Consider the following 6,676-nt stretch of genomic DNA (forward strand, 5'->3'; position numbering starts at 1 on the left):
GGAGGCGGGGGAAGTGGGTGTGGCCTCCTAAAAAAATTTGAGCACCTGGACTTCATATTTTACAAATTAAGCACTGCCTTGGACTTTTAGGGAGCGCCAGAGAAAATCTCTTGGTATAAGGTCAAAAGCGACCTTAAAATCTTTGAACACTATATATAGGTGACTTTCCTTTAAAATTGTGTATTTCCATCCCATGCATAAAAGCCTAAAAGCCTGATAATTCTACTGGTTTTTGCTCTAAACCCTGCCTGATACTGTGATAGAACTTTGTTTGCCTCTGCCCACTCATTTAATCTTGTTAAAATCTGCTTGGCATAGATCTTTTGTAAGGTATCGATAAGGCTTATTGGTCGATAGTTTGCTGGGTCTTGGCGATTTCCTTTTTTTTTCAATTGTGATAATTTCGGCCCTTTTCCATGAGTCTGGTACTGGGGCACCAGCTGCTACAGCATTACAAAGACGAATAATGTATGGTCTCCAGACAGTCTTATCATGCTTCAACAGATCTCCTGGTATTTTATCATGACCTGGGGCCTTACCTGGCTTAATTTCATTGATTACTGCCAAGTTTTCCTCTATACTAAAGTATGGAATACAGATTTGTTCCATAAAATTCAGTGCTTCAGCATTTGGTGTTTCATTATTTGCTGGCTCATTGGTGACCTCAGAGTACAATTTAAAAAAATGATTGGCCCAAGTGCCTGCATCCAGAAAAAGATCCATGCTACTTCTCTCAGTTTTATTACCCTTGGCTAACAGTTTCCAAAAGCCTGCATGAGCCTTAGTTTTAGCAGCAATTATCAATTCTGTCCAGACGCTGTCATCCCATTCTTTCTTTGTTTGTTGTAATAGGCTTTTGTATTTGGCCCTTTTGTCCCTTAATGCTATGACGTCATTTGATTTTGCTGCAATTAGGAGCTCACTCTTTGCTTTGCAACACTCTCTAGTGTACCATCGGTTGGCTGATGTATGGGTCGCTCTGTTCACCTCCCCATTCTCTCTGTGGATCTTGCTCAAAATCAATTTTAGTTTATCTATCATTTTGTGATGAATCTGCACTGTGGGAATCTCAAGAACTGGCAATTCAATATAGGGAGAGATGACATCTAAAAAGGTATTGTAATCCTTGCCATCTCCTCATCTTTACCCACTATTGATGGCCATTTCAGGGCTCGCCCTGTATTACTAACTGTTGGTTGAATTTGGCTTGGGTTACTATCGTTATGCCTCAGGTTTGTAGGATAGAAGAGGAAAATTACTAATGTTAAACATAGACGGTAATAATCACTATGTCCTCTGGCATCCACTTTTAGATCTTGGATATTTAACCACACATTAGCCAAAACCATTATATAGTCGATGCTGCTCTTGGTAAAGCCCCTACTAAATGTAGGGGTCCTTTGTCTCTCTGACGGCAATCGGCTATTGGAGGCCCTAAGTCCCTGCCCTGAGGTTAATCGAGTAAGTTGTGCAGCCGCAACTGTGCAGGGCATTGCGGCACCTGCTTCCAGAGGGGGGATTTATAGGCCAGATCCTCCTGTTCAAGCAGGTTTTCCAACAGCTCTATGACTGGAGATTCCCTGCTGGAAGGACCAGGTCTACTGTAGATATTTATTATGTAAATTGGGGTTTTATCCAGTGTTGTTAACTTTATCCCCATTATATTTGATGTTGGAAATTTCAGCTGAGTTATATCCACTTTTAGAGTCGTTTTTACCCAAAGAACAAGGCCACCTGACGGCCTACCCTCTTACTGAAGGTGCGGCACTAACACTGAAAGATTTGTACCGAAGCTTATGGGGAGTTTCTAGTGCCCAACTTTCCTGTAGCAGGCTAATTTCACTAAGATTAGTATACTCCTGCCATTCCCCATCTTCTAATTTGTGTTTCAACCCTGCTATGTTCCAGGATGTCATACGTAATACGGATTGCTCATTTGGTTCACCCTTTAGAGATGGATTGACTGCAACACAGTCAGCTCCTACTTGACCCCTGTCTACTATATTAAAGTGGTGCTTGAAAGTAAGATCTGGTAGGACTAACTCTTCGTTTGGAGGGGTCTCGCAATATTCAAGTGTTGGGGAGGAAGTGGTTGTCAATCAACTGCCTCCAAATTGTTATCTCAGGCATCAGAACATGATTGTGGTCTGGGGTTGACGGATGCTTGAAGACTCCTATTTGTAATTTCGCAGGGATTGAATAATCAAAATCTCACAGGGTTACAGGATAGTGGACCTGTTCTCAGGTCAAGGGCCACCAATCCATCAGCTATATTTTTTATTTTCAGGGTTAAGAGAATAGTATAAAGGGCTATATAGTTAGAGAATTAGCGTTCTACCTAAAGGAGATCAGAACGTATTATGGATCTGCAGTCACGCTTGTGCCTAATCCAAAGAATTACTTTATTTTTCAAGGACTCCTCATATTCCCTGTAAGAGGAGAGGCTAAGTGTGGGAATATTTGTAATAGCCACTTTCCAGCCTATTCGCTTGTGGATGCTAGATTTTTTATGAATGTTGAAAATCTGCCTATCTGCATTAAAGCCAGCGGGAAGGTGGCCAATATCCTGTGTAACCTGATTGTCCTGCTCCCATGCTATACTTTCCGTACCTATTCTGTGCAAGTTAGTAAAGTCCCTCCTGTTTATATTAGGTTGTGTTTTGTTTGGGTTACCACTCCACAGAGCTCCCCTAGTCAACTCGTCCCCAATCACAAGTCTTTGCTTTCCCCGACTTTGTATAGTTCTATGTTCCCAATTGGGCCTGTTCTCATAGTTTTTACCACGTAATTCATGTCTGTAGTGTAGTTCCTATATTCCCAATAGGCTCCGGGCATTGTAATATTATATTCTATAAATATGACGTAGGACTCTGGTCAGTAGGTATCTATCGAATATACTAAACTTAATTGTGAGTGCCAGCTAGCTCAGAGGTCACTAGAAACGTTCTTGAATTCCCAAGAAGGGATTAGTTTCTGAGAACTGCATAAACATTACAACCTTAGTTTCCCTAAGACTGAAATAACTATCTTAACAATAGATAAGTATTTCACTCAGTCAATCGTGCATGCTTCGTTTCTACAGTTTGCAGAGAAATAGTGAGACGGGCGTTTTCAATAAAAGGATTATTGAACAGTCTTCTTTCTCATGCAAGAGAGGTGAACTGCTACAATCATTAGACAGAATGCAAAGTATAATGTGTACAGCGAGAATAGTATTATAAAATAATACTGTAATAGCATTGTATGGTTTCTAAGCCATATAAAAATACATACATAAATAACACAGACTAAAATTCGCAACTGGTGCTTCTAAAATATGACTGCCCCAATGTGCCTAACCTAGGTCTAGTACGAGGGAAGAAGTAAGTATGGTCTTTAGCATAGGTTTAGTTTTCGCCAAGGATCTACCAAAGGTTTCTCTAGGTTCTAATCAGCTTCATACCTTAGAATGAAGGAGGTCTGGTATCTCTGTCTCGGGACTCAATTTCCCAACACCCCGCAAGGGGAGTCAGAAACACTGGAGCTGGATTTCTCAGCAGAGGAGGGCAGCTACCCGATCAGTGCATCAGCTGGAGAGTCGGCTTCCTTCGGCACTTGCTGTAGCGAGCTGCGTTGGGCAAGTAGGTCGTCGAACTGCTCCGAACCATCGTGCTTTGCTATAGCAAGTGAAGGTATATTTATACCTTGAAGGTGTTTAGGAATGCCAGTGTTGACGTAAAGTTGGGCATATGAGCGTTATGAATGAACCCCTAAGGAATAGGTGTTCATTTTAAAACTAAATGAGTTCTTGGAGAAATCAATATTCAAGCAAGGGGAAGTCCCTAACAGCTGAAGCTGGTTTTCCAAGAAATCGTTGTGACGTTTGGTGAACGGATGTAAGTAGCCATGCCTGTATTTGGGTTGCATGGGCTCTGCCTAAATAAGGTCTTGATTTCTATGCCTATATAAGGGCAACGTGAATTGTACCTATATAAGGGCATGAATCGGGAAAATCCATTCGGAATCTAAAATGCCATACAACACCCACTCCACTTTCTTATGTACGACTTCTACTAAGTACTAAGTTCTAAACATGTATAAATGTTCCTAAAAAGCTATCTATACAACAAGTGTTTAAAACCAACCCAAAACACATAAAAATGCAATGGTACTGGTTGTACACAAAAGCACATTGGTGCTGTACGCTTTCAAAGCAATGTTTCATTCCAAGCATAAAGATGACATTTGTAAATGCTGTCTGAAGGAATCACAAAAATACATTTATGAAATGGCTCGTTAATACAGTAGAGAAGGGTGCAGAAACCATTTCATATTACATATAACTATTGGTATGAGGACAAGGTCAAATATTGTTTGTGTCTGTGGGCCAGATTAACCATTTTTTCCCTATCTGTTCTGTTGTGATGCAAAATAGTATGTACATCAACCCCACCCTCTGAAGTGTTATCACTAACAGGTGTAGGTGTAGGTATGGACGGATTATTGAGGTCTTTTATCTTGGCTAACCCAAGACAAGATGTCTGTTGGACAGTGTCATTCAAAAACATAATTTGCTCTGGGATGATGTAGGCTCTAAATAAAGCTTCTATCCCCTGCACTTGCCAATATTTTGTGCCCCAGACAGTTTTTGTCTCAATGTTGTCTTTCCAAAAGTCGAAACCTAGTGAAGGCAGCTGAGCATAAAAGGCTGCAGAATAAATTTGCTTGGTATTTGTCAACATACTTTTCATTCCCGTCTTATTAACATTTCTATAGTATAATGACTCTGGATTGGATACATTGAAACCTGAAAAGTATGGAAATGTTCCCAAAAATGTATTTGAGCTTCCCTTTGGTGGCGTAGGACAATGTTCCTATTGGTTATACATCAATACATTTCTAGGGTTTGCAGATTTTTGCAAGAAATGATGGCCATAGTGATTATAACAATGCATTTGTTCATTTTCTGATGGAAATTCTAATTATTCATGATTTGTAAATACAGCAGACATTTCTAAGTCTAACATCATATTATTAACAGTCTCGAAGTCCCAATCATCAGAAAAGGTACTAGATGAAACAAAGTCATTCAAGGAAATCTTGAACTAGAGTGGAATCTTCAACAGCTCCGCAGGGCCAAAAACGTCATAATCAGTTCTGTCTTAAGCTGTACCACCAGGTATAGGAACGGCTGTGATGTTCACTGATGACAAGTCTCTTAGTTCACGATGAGATGATTTGTGTGGCTTGAGGAGTAAGTTGATGTTCTTACTTGCTGTGTCCTTTTTAACAAATCTTCCATTTATCAGCATTCCCAAAGTTATGACCAGAGTCAACCAAAGTAGAACAAAAAGCACACTCAACACAATCCAAAATTCAATCCATGGTGAAACCAGATAAGTCTTTTCCAAGTGATGAAAAAGGTCTGTTGCTTGTTCTTTCAAAGTTCTTTTTACTGGCGTCATTTCAGGTTAGCTGGGATACTCAGAAAACAGATCAAAGTTAATGAAATAGCCACAGGCAGTTCTGTCAATTGTTGGGATTGCATCAGGATTCGTTGAAATCACTGGAAGCACTTTATCACTTGATACATTTGTGTAGTCTGATGCTACTTCTTTGTAGACAGGTATTTCTTGACAAACTGTTATTTGGGTCTCAAGAGGATCAAGTTCCATAGCTTTGTTGCATAGACCTTCATTTTGCACTGCAGATTCTTCAAAGGTGATGAGTCTCTCAGGTTGAACCTCTTGGATAGTAGCCAGATTACGCCATCTGCTACATTAGCAGAGTCCACTTGGCCTACTGCTTATGATCGGCCACATGATGTGGTTTGACCAGGTCGATGGACACAAACCTGTTCTCCTTTTTACAAGCAAGGGGCGGCAGTAATATTGTTCTTGATCCGTGGATTGCTAGGACAGGTACTGGTTGTCTGTAAGAAGGCCTAAATTCCTTCTTGTCCACAATCTTTTCTCTGACTAGATCCCCAAGCTTAGGAATCCAGACAGGCCTTGCTGGGACGGTCAGTTTCTCTTCAGTGGTGGTTTGCTTCAGGAACACATTATTTTGTTTCGTTCTTATTTCATTTAAGTCCAGTAAAACAGCCAAACGGTCTTTGATATCAAAGGGTTTTTGATCTACCACTAAAGTCTGGACATTTAATAGATGTTTGACCCACCCGTCACCCGAGCCTAATACCCTAGCTGTTATAGATTGCTTCATGTCCCGGTTTTTTCTCTTCACAACCGAGTCTCCCTCAGGATGGAATGGACTAGAATACTGCAATGCAACGCCCAATTTGGCCATGGCCTCCTTGTAAGCTCGAGAACTAAACGCAGGACCCTGGTCAGAATGTAGCGTGCCGACTGCGTATGTGCCGATAAAGACTCACAAATCTTTTATAACAGTTCGAGCGTCAGCGGAGCGCTGAGGCCACATGCAAATTAACCTTGTCTTAATATTTGTGGGACCGCTTTTGTCCACAGGGACATCTGCGTGTAGAAAGTCTAATGCTGTCCAACAATGGTGTCTATACTGGGCTGGCTATGTTATAGTCAGGAATCTGGTGGTGTTCTGTGCTGCGATTTCTATTGCAGTCACTGCAATTAATCACAAATATGTGAATGTGTGCATTCATTCCTCCCCATCAGTACATCTCGAATAATTCTAGTATAGTCTTAGAGATCCCCTGATATAT

The sequence above is a fragment of the Lissotriton vulgaris genome, chromosome 3_1, assembly GCF_964263255.1.
Source record: "Lissotriton vulgaris chromosome 3_1, aLisVul1.2, whole genome shotgun sequence".
Classification (NCBI taxonomy): Eukaryota; Metazoa; Chordata; class Amphibia; order Caudata; family Salamandridae; genus Lissotriton; species Lissotriton vulgaris.